We start from the raw sequence: 12,338 nt of genomic DNA, 5'->3' as shown, positions 1-12,338 counted from the left end.
GTATTCTCATTAAGCTATGTGTGACACATTGTCATTTATTAGCCCAGAATTTAAAAAGCTGTGGTTGTTTAGTGTTGGTGGTAGCAGACCCCAGCAGTCTGATGGTCTGCACTCCTTCCATCCTGCCACCCCCTGGGGATGCAAAGACTGGATCTCAGGGTGACAAATCTTCTTGCGCACGACCGCCTGGCCAAGTGCCTCCAGAAAGCCCCTTCCTTCCCCCATTTCCACCCAGGCCCACTTGTCACCTCAGCCTAACACCAGCCTGCACAGTCTACGGCCACCATCCAGGCAGTGGGAGAGGGAAAGGGGAGGAGGGTGGAAGGGAAAACCCCTTTCTATACCTCTCCCCAGCCTGCTCTTTCCTCCTCCCACCTCTGAGCCTCCGCCTCCCCCAGACAGAGACAGAAAAGATGGAAGAACAGGTGGGACCTCCACCCCCACCCCAAGCCTTCATCCCGGTGGAGGGGGATGGGAAGATTTCTCTCATTTCAAGAGACTCCTCCACCTCAGACTGACAAAAGGCAGAGGCCTGGCAAGAAGAAAGGGCACCCTGGGGAAGAAGGGCATTGAAATAGCACCTGCGGCCGGGCGCGGTGGCTCACGCCTGTAATCCCAACACTTTGGGAGGCCGAGGCGGGTGGATCACGGGGTCAGGAGTTCAAGACCAGCCTGGCCAAGATGGTGAAACCCCGTCTCTACTAAAAATACAAAAATTAGCCAGGCGTGGTAGCGGGTGCCTGTAGTCCCAGCTACTCCGGAGGCTGAGACAGGGAACTGCTTGAACTGGGAAGGCGGAGGTTGCAGTGAGCCAAGATCATGCCACTGCACTCCAGCCTGGGCGACAGAGTGAGACTCCATCTCAAAAAACCAAAACAGAAATAGCACCCGCCCTCCTTCCCGCCCCCGTCCTTTCCTAGACTTCACTCAAGTCCTCTGCTCAGAGGAAGCCCTGCTCTACTGAAAGCCACAAGGCCATTCTCGGTGGCCTGGGACAGCAGCCCAAGATGTGGGCTTCTAACTGCCTCCGAAGGGGCCACAGCAGCAAACATAAATAAAAATAGTAAAATGTTCTTAAATTCTAAATTTAAAATTTGGAAAATTTAGTGAGCACAGCTTCTAGGGGGCATGTTTCCAAAATTCCAACCACAAAAGTGCAGTCTCAAAACTGACTGTAAACCGAACATACCATCTTATCTCAGACACAGCTATTGTTCACAAGTGTCAGTGGAACTTTCCTTCCTTGAGATGGATCAAAAATGTCAAGCAAGATGACATTTGCTGATTTGCAGGCTTCAGGCAGATAAGATACGGGCAGAGTTGAGTGTGCGCCTTTACCCTTAAATTCAGGAATAACAGGAATAGCAGGAAAAACGTAGGACCACAGTGTACGTCCCACTTGTCTTTCATTTTGATATCATTATTTCCAGAGTCCTGATTGCTAGTCATGTCTAACACTGGATTTATTATCATCTCATTGCTAGCATGGCTAGAAAAGCTTTGAACATCCTTATAATTCTGTTTTAATTCCTATTATAATTGCATGGGGAAGTTCCAGGGTGGAAAAATTTCCTTTTCTTTTTTTTTTTTTTTTTTTTTAATAGGAGAGTTGGCTGGGCACGGTGGCTCACGCCTGTGATCCCAGCACTTTGGGAGGCCAAGGCGGGTGGATCACCTGAGGTCAGGAGTTCGAGACCAACCTGGCCAACATAGTGAAAACCTATCTCTACTAAAAATACAAAGTTAGCTGGGTATGGTGGTGCACACCTATAGTCCCAGCTACTGGGGAGGCTGAGACAGGAGAATCACTTGAATACGGGAGGCAGCAGTGAGCCAAGATCATGCCACTGCACTCCAACCTGGGAGAGACAGAGTGCCATCTCAAAAAAAACAAACAAAAGAGTTGATATAAATTTGCTGTTATAATTTGACTGTACTGTTTCTTGCACATGTTGACATCTGTAATGACTGGAGTTTATTTTATGAAAATTTTTGATGAGTAGGAGCATACCGTTAACAGAGAGAAATTTAATCAAAAGATTTTTAAAGTTCCTTCAGAGTCCAGACTTTGACTAAGTGTAGTATGATTTATATCTATGTTGCATACAAAAATATCAAACAGTAATTCTCAACTGAAATACAAGTATCAATCAATTGTGTAACAATGCAAAATCATTTTATTTAAAGTTAATTTATAGCAAATGAGTACTGTAATAGCATAAGCATGCCGATACTTTACAAAGGAGAGAGTGGAAAGGTAGGATATTATAACTAATTGATCAAATCATTGTTAAAATTTAAGTTTATTAATACTTTTACTTCTGTCCGTAGGGATCCATGTTAAATTGGGTATATTATAAACTTAACTGCTAATGATGAGGTCCTTTTGCTATTAGAAATCTATTTTTTATTTTTCTTTATTATTTTTTGAGGCAGGGTCTTGCACTGTTGCCCAGGCTGGAGTGCAGTGGTGAAATTATAGCTCACTGCAGCCTCAACCTCCTGGGCTCAAGGAATCCTCCTGCCTCAGCCTCCCAAGTAATGGAAACTGCAGTCGTATACAAGCACGCCCAGCAATTTTTTTTTGGTAGAGATGGGGTTTAGCTATGCTGTCCAAGCTGGTCTCAAACTCCTGGCCTCAAGTGATCCTCCCACCTTAGCCTCCCAAAGTGCTGGGATTACAGGCGGGAGCCACCATTCCCAGCCTAGAATGAAATATCTTTAGCTAAATTACAGGGCTGGATGTGGTGGCTCATGCCTGTAATCCCAGCACTTTGGGAGACTGAGGGCGGGAGGGTCACTTGAGATCAGGAGTTTGAGACCACCCTGGGCAACCAGTGAGAATTCTGTCTCTATTTTAAAAAGAGAAAAATCTAGGGTATATTCTCTTAAACAAAACTTTCATCTACAATGGTAGTTGATGAGGTCCTATGTAATATGCATTTCCTTGGTTGCAATAGCAAATTACTACACACAGAGAAAGGAAAGCCACACTCCCCGACACATCTACACACAGGAGGACTCACACAGGAGGGAGACTCAAAGAAGGCACGTGACTTTTACATTGTTAGGGCTTACATGGTGCTGGGATTTCCCACCAGTACTCAAAAGATCAATTGTATGAACAAGTCATCTATTTTTATGGCACTAAATTATTATTATTCAACAACATGGAAAATATGTGGTAGCCGACCTGGATTTTCCTTAAGAGTTATTTTTATGTGGTACTGCCCCCTGCTGGAATATAACATCTATACACATCCTTTCTGGCTGGGCTGACATCCTAAAACCAGCCCAGGACCAGCCTTTTATTAATATTAATTCTTGGCCAGGCGCGGTGGCTCGCCTGCAATCCCAGTACTTTGGGAGGCCAGGGCGGGCAGATCACGAGGTCAGGAGTTCAAGACCAGCCTGGCCAACATGGTGAAACTCCGGCTCTACTAAAAATACAAAACTTAGCTGGGCATAGTGGCACATTCCTGTAATCCCAGTTACTCGAGAGGCTGAGGCAGGAGAATTGCCTGAACCGGGACCCGGGAGGTGGAGGTTGCAGTGAGCCGAAATCGTGCCACTGCACTCCAGCCTGGGCTACAGAGCGAGACTCCGTCTCAAAAATAAATAAATAAAAATAAAAATTAAAAAATAATTCTTGGTTGTATGCTAAAAGCCTTGCAAGTAGCCCCACTGGAAGATAGGAAGAGTGAGGCTGTTTTACAAATGAGCACATATAAGCAGAACGAGGCCGCCATAATTGAAATGAGGGTCCCCGTCCCGTGGATGTGTTCATCGCTACTTCACCCTGTCATTCGGATCCAATGTGTGACCAGCCAGCTCCAATAACAGTTCCATACTCTGGGAATTATTTTTAACACTCGGCAGGATGCTTTCTTCCTGTAGTTTTAGGCTTAGCCCTTTGTGGACTTTTGGTCTCTTTCCCTTTCAATTTAGCATCCAAGGAAGCAGTTGTGACCAAAGGTAGCTGTCATGTTAAAGGACGAAGTTCATAGTTACAGCAAATATTGACCCAGAGCACTATCCTTGCCCCTTCCTCTATAATATGCAATGCAAAAATATGTGCTTTTAAGTACAATATTAATAAGTAAGGTCTAGGAGATTTTCTTCCCCCTTCCTTTCTCTTTTAGATGAGTAAATGTTTTATCTAGTTTTGAGGAGACTACCCTTCTTATCACATCTCTTTCCACTTCTGCTCTCCTTGTTTTATAATTTTCCTCTCCTTTGGGTCCGTGTCATTATTTCATGGCACTTGTTTTCGAGCCATGCACTCATTTATCAAATCAGATTTCCTGCGTATGCCGACGGCCTTCCTCTCCCTGCCATGGGCTTCCTTTTTCCCTGACTATGCAGAAGCAATTTGTTCGCTTGTGTTCCTTTTTTTTTTTTTTTTTTTTTTTTGAGACAGAGTCTCGCTCTGTCACCCAGGCTGGAGTGCAGTGGCGACATCTCGGCTCACTGCAACCTCCGCCTGTCAGGTTCAAGCAATTCTCATGCGTCAGCCTCCAGAGTAGCTGGGATTACAGGTGTTTGCCACCAAGGCTGGCTAATTTTTAGTAGAGACGGGGTTTCACCATGTTGGCCAGGCTTGTCTCGAACTCCCAACATCAGGTGATCCACCCATCTCGGCCTTCCAAAATGCTGGGATTATAGGCATGAACCACTGCATCTGGCCTTGTCTTTCATCCTTAATGACACTTTAGTCCTAACAATGCTAAAACCATTTTCTACTCTTTGAATTGAAACACAGCTTATCTACATGAACCCAAGGCAGTAGCAACATTCACCTCCATTTCTTCTCTGATCTCTACCTTCTGAACCCTGTGGACTTGGTTGTAAATGGATGAGGGCAAGTCTTGCTTCCTTCCCCTGTGTTTACAGAGGATCGTGGCTGAGATGCTGGGCCACACTCTGGGCCTGCTGGCACCCCTGGGCCGGTGGCTGCTGCCCCTCGGGGTGCTCACCACCTAGACCAGAAGAACCAAGGTGAGGGAGAGCCTGTTTTCTTTCTTCCTGTGGCTGCGGGGGCTGTGAGGCATGGGCCTAGTGGCTGTGTTTAGCTGGGGATGCCTCCTAGAAATCAGCTCCACCGTTGAGGAGATCAAAGCAATGCACAGTGCCACTTGAAATGAAACGATTGAGCTTATCAGCGCTTTTGCAAATGTACAAGAGGGTAGCTTCCCCGGACATCCTGAACTGAGCCATGCTCTTCTATTTTGTGTAACAGCCCAGTGACCCCTGAATCTTCCCCTGAGGCAGGTCCCCGAAGCTTCATGGAGGATGTTCCTCAGCTGACGAAGGTGAGGCTCTTGAGCTCCTAAATCTTTGTGATACTGTTTATACATCTTTGTGCTGTACTTTTTAAGCTGACTTCATGTTATCACCTGTGTGATTTTATGTTTTGCTTCTAAATAAGTACAGATTATTTTAAACTCTAATAATGGGTGCTACACAATTAAAGATTATGTCAATCACTGTCTCTGATGAGTTATTTTATGTAGATTTCAACACAATCATTGATTCATGTGTACTCTTGGTCAGTCATCAGTCATCTGAGTACCTAGTGGGTTTCTAAAATGGGTCCTGGATGCTGGGGATGCAAAGATAAGCAACACATTTCTATCCTCAACAGCCTGTAGATGAGGGAGAATCACTGCGGACAATCAGGGAAGTTACCAGAGAGAGCAGTGCACATGTGGTCTAGAAACGGGTGGAACAAAGTTGAGAATGACTGAACTAGGAGGAAAGACAGGTCACTGACAATCCAAGGCACAGTGACTCACACTCTAATCTCAGCACTTTGGGAGGCCAAGGCAGGAAGATCCATTGAGCTCAGGAGATAAAGACCAGCCTGGCCGACCTATGGAGACCCTTCTCTACCAAAAAAAAAAACAAAACATTAGCCTGGCATGGTGGGGTGTGCCTGTGGCACCAGCTATTCAGGAGGCTGAAGTGGGAGGATCGCTTGAGCCCAGGAGGTCAAGACTGCAGTGAACCATGATCACACCATTGCACTCCAGCCTAGGGAAGAGAGCAAGAAAGACCCTGTCTCAAAAACAGAAAAAAAATCCAGTAAAATGTTTCAGATGTTGTTAAAGGTGATTTCACTGTTACTTTTCACCTCTCCTCATTTTACATCTCTGACCTATGCTTGTCCTCTGACTTGCCAGACATTCCTAGCTATGGACTTGATGTCTCGACATGGAGGCTCACAGGCACCCCAAACTCAGCCTGCCCTAAGCTGAACCCATGATCTTTCCTTCCAAACTTGTTTCTCACCAGAGTTCCCATCTTACCATCCACCTAGTTGTTCAAGTCATCCTTAAGACCTCCCTCTCCTTCACTGTCTATTCTACCTCCCTAATATCTCTTAAATCCTTCCGTCCTCTCCCACCTCACAGCCACCATCCTAACCTAAGCAGCCACCCTTTCTCACCCTATAATGACCTCCTGGCTGTTCTCTATAGAGTTGGTGAATCCTTTCGTCTTCAGCCTGAACCCTCTTTCGAGGGATTCTTATATACATACATAGATATACACAAATATATGTGCACATGTACATATGTACACGTGTGTGTGTACACATGTACGCGTGTGTACACATGTACGTGTGTGTGCACATGTACGCGTGTGTGCACATGTACGTGTGTGTATGTGCACATGTACGTGTGTGTATGTACACATGTCTATGTACCCGTGTACATATGTGTATGTGTGTGCATGTGTACGTGTGTGTATGTATGTACACATGTACATATGTGTGCATATATGTACACGTGTACGTGTGTGTATATATGTCCATATATATATAATATATATATATATACTGGCTGGAGTGCAGTGGGAAAGTTTTGGCTCACCACAAACTCCACCTCCCAGGTTCAAGTGATTCTCCTGCCTCAGCCTCCTGAGTAGCTGGGATTACAGGCGTGCACCACCATGCCCGGCTAATTTTTGTATTTTTAGTAGAGACGGGGTTTCACCATGTTGGCCAGGCTGGTCTTGAACTCCTGACCTCAGGTGATCCACCCACGTCAGCCTCCCAAAGTGCTGGGATTACAGGCGTGAGCCACCATGCCTGGCTGGATTCCTATCTTGAAGACGAAGCCCCAGACCATCGACACGGCCTGCAAGGCCCTGCATGACGCCTCCTGCCCCAACACCTCGTGTCATCTTGCTCTCCTCTCCCGCAGCTCCTGAGGCTTTAGCCACCCTGGAATTCCAAGTCCCCATGGTCATTTTTTTTTCCTGCTCAAGATATCACCATGTGCTGTCCCCTCTGCCCTTGTCTACACTCACGTGTCCTTCTCCCGCCCCGGCCACACTCATGGGGCACACTGTCCTTCCCTGGCTAATCCTCCCACACTCGATACCACTTTGGGATATTGCACCCGATCCTCAGCCGCAGTTGTCTTCCTATGACCCACTCCCACAGCTCTCGCCACAATGGTAATTGTTTGATTCCTACTTGTTGTCCCTGTGAGGCTGCAAACCCCAGAGGACAGGGGCCCTGGGTTCTCCTTCGCCTCTGGATCATCAGCACTAACTGAATACCTGGCCTAGAAGAGATGCTAACGATGCTGAATGAATAAATAAATGGAAAGACTCTCAGTAAAGCAAAACCTTTCTTTACCATTTTATGGCCGTCGAGGAGGAAAACACATTATCAGTGGAAAACGCAAAATGAGGGGATTTGCTCAGCAAACCATGAATTCCTCTGGCACCCTGGCAGCCTTGGTTTCTTTTGATGAGATCCACCCCCTTCCATCCATCTTCTGGGCTTAAGAGATCAAAGCAAAACATGCTGTGGAATTCGATACTGGTGCAGGTTGCACAACATTGTGACTGAACTAAAAGCCACTGGATGGTACAACTGAAAAAGGTGAAATGGTGAATTGCGCGTTACATGAATTATGACGTAACTGGGGAAAAAAAGGCTTAAAAAGAGACAAAGCTTCCCCCACGATGGAAAGGAAGGTCTAATAGAAACAGCAGCTCTCAAACCTTGGCAGGATAATGAAACCCCGTTTCTATTTTTAAAAATTAGCTGGGTACAGTGGCACGTGCCTGTAGTCCCAGCTACTCGGGAGGCTGAGGCTGGAAGATCACTTGAGCCCAGGAGTTCAAGGCTGCAGTAAACTATAATCACACTGCTGCACTCCAGCCTGGGTGACAGAGAAAGACCCTGTCTCAAAAAAGGAAGGAAAGAAGGAAGGAAGAAAGGAAGGAAGGAAGGAGGGAGGGAGGAAGGAAGGAAGGAAGGAGGGAGGGAGGGAGGGAGGGAAGGAGGGAAGGAAGGAAGGAAGGAGGGAGGGAGGGGGAGGGAGGGAAAGAGGGAAGGAAGGAAGGAAGGAAGGAAGGAAATAGCAGCTCTGAGCTTAGAAAAAGGAAGGAAGGAAGAAAATAGCAGCTCTGAGCTTAGAAATAGGAGTCTATTTCTAAGTGGGAGATGGGGAGAAGGAGGGAACTGGGGAGGTGAGGAAGAAGCAGGTATTGTAACCAGTGAGGACTGTGCTGTTGTGAGCCCAGCTAGGCAACTGGCAATTCCATTCTGTTAGTGACAGCTACAATAACCCAAAGCCCTCTGGAGCCCTGCTTTCCTCTGCTCTCTTCGCGGCTTGACTAGGAGCTGAAGATCCTGCACCTCTTAGAGCATCTGGGGCGCTGGGTCCCACTGCAAATCCCACCCTCCACCCACCCTGCCTCCCTCCACCCTCCACCCTCCATCCACCCCGCCTCCACCCTCCTCCACCTGCTGCCTCGAGGCCCCTCCCACTCCCGCGATGGACAAAACACTGCAGAGGCTGAAGTCACTGGGGCTGTAGCTGTTGGATTTGTACATGTCATAGAAAATCATCATATGTTTTGTGTGGACTCCATGCATAACAACAAAAGAGAACCAACCAGACCCCATAGACAGAAGGGAGTGTGAATTGGAGACAAAATTTAAATTATAATGAGTTGCCTTCTATTCAGATTTCTCCCATTTTTAACAAAAAGGAGCCCAAATTCCTAAATTTTATGGTTGTCTGCAGCAACTTATCATCTTTCTCCTTTCCTTCACAGCCAAGGTTTTTGAAAGAGCTATCTGAGGCCGGGCATGGTGACTCACGCCTGCATGGAAGCTGAGGCGGGTGGATCACCTGAGGTCAGGAGTTCCAGACCACCCTGGCCAACATGGCGAAATCCTGTCTCTACTAAAAATACAAAAATTAGCTGGGCGTGGTGGCATGTGCCTGTAATCCCAGCTACTCAGGAGGCTGAGGCAGGAGAATCACTTGAACCCAGGAGACAAAGTTTGCAGTGAGCTGAGACCACGCCATTGCACTCCAGCCTGGAGAACAGAGTGAGACTCCATCTAAAAAAAAAAAAAAAAGTAGCTGTCTGTTCTTTCTTCTCGAACTCTTTTTCCCATTGGAGTCTGTGACCTGCTGCCGTCTGCCTCAAGTGAGAGAGACTAGCAGATCTGGTGAATTACCTTCTAATTCCCGCACCCTGCCCATACCAGCTTCAATCTGTATGTAGAAGCTTAGCTTGCTCCATGCATGGCCTCCAGCATCCACTGGTCACAAAATAACACAAAATAGCATGACAGAGAATGGTCACATGCAGCTGAGGAGCTGCTGAGACTGAACCCAAGCCAGGGCTACTGCTGGGTGGAACTGGACATGCCCAGCCCATGGGAAAGTCTTCCCACAGAAGTCATATTTGCAGGGGCCTCCCAGGAGACAGCACATTCTGAGCAAAGGAGTGAGGCAGAGATAACTATTCAGGAACCAAGAGACTCGCTGGAAAGAAGCAGAGATTTTCAGCCCAGCATAGTGGATGTTTCTTGAATCTTCCCCTGTGGATGCCCCAAACCTTGAGATCCTTCCAACAAATAGCACACTACTAACAAACTGTGACTCAAAGAGGAGGGAACCATGGTCCCCTGCTCTGTCACAAATCACTGTGAAGCTTTGGCACCCTGACTGCTCAGGTGGCCACCAACACAGAAGGACCACGAATGGCTGAGTCAGGAAGTCACAGCCGTGTGGCTGGAAGAGGCTCTGCCTTGCTCTGGGAGAAATGCCTATCCCCAAGGAAGCCTTAGTATCCATGGGAGAGAAACACTGTAGCAATGGCCCCCAGGACTCTCGGGAAGCCACTTCTGGTGGGAGGGGACTCAAAGGGTGCTGGGGGACCTGTGTCTGCATCTGGAAGTGAGGAGCCAGGAAAATTTTCTTTCAGTTTCTTTCTTTTTTCTTTTTTCTTTTTTCTTTTTTTTTTTTTGAGACAGGGCCTTGCTCTGTCGCTCAGGCTGAAACATAGTGGTGCGATCTCGGCTCACTGCAACCTCCACCTCCCAGGTTCGAGTGATTCTCCTGCCTCAGCCTCCCGAGTAGCTGGGACTACAGGCATGCACCCCCACCCACGCCCAGCTAATTTTTGTATTTTTGGTAGAGATGTGGTTTCGCCATGTTGGCCAGGCTGGTCTTGAACTCCTGGCCTCAAGTGATCCTCCCGAAGTGCTGGGATTACAGGTGTGAGCCACCACGCCCGGCCTCTTTCTGCTTCATTTAACATTAATGGTCATCCCACAGCATGGTGCTGTGCACCTGGAGTCCCAGCTACTCAGGTGGCTGAGGTGGGAGAATCACTTGCGTTCCAGCTGTAGTGAGCCTTGATTGTGTCTGTGAATAAATGCCACTTCTCTCCAGCTTGAGCAACATAGGGAGACTGTCTCTTAAAAAACAAAACAAAACAAAACAGGCTGGGCTCGGTGGCCCACGCCTACAATCCCAGCACTTTGGGAGGCCAAGGCAAGAGGATTGCTTGAGCCCAGGAGGTCAAGAGCAGCCTGGGCAAAATAGGGAGACCCCATCTCTACAAAAAGATAAAAAATAAAAAAATTAACTGGGCATGGTGATATACCTGTAGTCCCAGCTACTCTGGAGGCTGAGATGGGAGTATTGCTTGAGCCTGGGAGGTCGAGGCTGCAGTGAGCCATGATCATGCCACTGCACTCCAGTCCAGGCAGCAGAGTGAGATCCCGCCTCAAAAAAATAAAACAAAACAAAACTCATCTCTCCCTTGGCTCCTGAGACTACAATCCCTCACGGTTCTTTTCTACTTCTCTGTTTTTCTCTTCTTGTCTCCCTTTTTTTCTGGTCTCTCTGTCACCCAGGCTGGAGTGCAGTGGTGTGATCATAGCTCACTGCAACCTTGACCTCCTGGGTTCAAGAGATCCTCCCACCTCAGCCTCTCGAGTAGCTGGGACTACAGGCTCACACCACCATGCCTAGCTAATATTTGTAGATTTTGTAGAGATGGGGTCTTGCTATGCTGTCCAGGCTGGTCTCAAGCTCCTGGCCTCAAGTGATCCACCCACCTCAGCCACCCAAAGTTCTGGGATTACAGGTGTGAGCCACCTCACCTGACTTCTTCTTGTCTCCTTTTTGGCCCCTCTTTCTCATTTTTCTTCTTAAATGTTGGTGGCCCTCAACATTGCATTTTTCCTTCCCCTCCCTTCTCATATTTCATCTCTGTGGCTTAAATTACCACCTAGATGCTGTCCATAAGTGGTTTTTTTTTTTTTTTAGAGATGAGGTCTTGCTATATTTTTCAGGCTGGTCTCAAATTCCTGGGCTTAAGCCATCCTCCTGCTTCGGCCTCCTAAAGTGCTGGGATTACAGGTGTGAGCCACACTGCACCCAACCAAAAGCAATTTTATTTCCTACCTCTGACAGCCTCTTATGCTGCTCTTAAGAGGTCCCAGATGCTTCAACCACAGTACATCTCAAATGGCAGGCCTCATTTTCTCCCCAATATCTCGCTCCCACTAAATTACTATCTCAATGAAGAGTGCCCACTGACTCCGGTAAGAAACTGGGAATTTCATGTTCGAATTGCCCTCCTCTCCCTGACCACATCCCACTGACCACCCGTCTTGTGGATCCCCTCTCAGCCCCTTCCACCCCGACCAGTCCACGGCCCCATCTTGTCTCAGCTGCACTATGGCCATAATTGTTACTGGTCTCCAGACCTAGCTTCCCACAGCACTGTATCCCCCATCACAGGTCATCTTTCATACATCTGCTAAGAGTGATCCGAAATCAAAGTGAAATCAAGTTATGACCCCACTTAACTTCCTTGATACGTCCCAGTAAATTACACTTTGTGAATTAATTGTCATGTGTGTAATTGTTGCATTTTGGATGTACCTAATTTGATAATTTTTATTTTTATTATTTATTTTTATTTATTTTTGAGATGGAGTCTTGCTCTGTCGCCCAGGCTGGAGTGCAGTGGCGCCATCTCAGCTCACTGCAAGCTCCGCCTCCTGG

Source organism: Pan troglodytes, chromosome 1 (genome assembly GCF_028858775.2).
Source record: "Pan troglodytes isolate AG18354 chromosome 1, NHGRI_mPanTro3-v2.0_pri, whole genome shotgun sequence".
NCBI classification, from domain to species: domain Eukaryota; kingdom Metazoa; phylum Chordata; class Mammalia; order Primates; family Hominidae; genus Pan; species Pan troglodytes.
The sequence above is the reverse complement of the archived record's forward strand: the minus strand, read 5'-3'. Positions refer to the sequence as shown.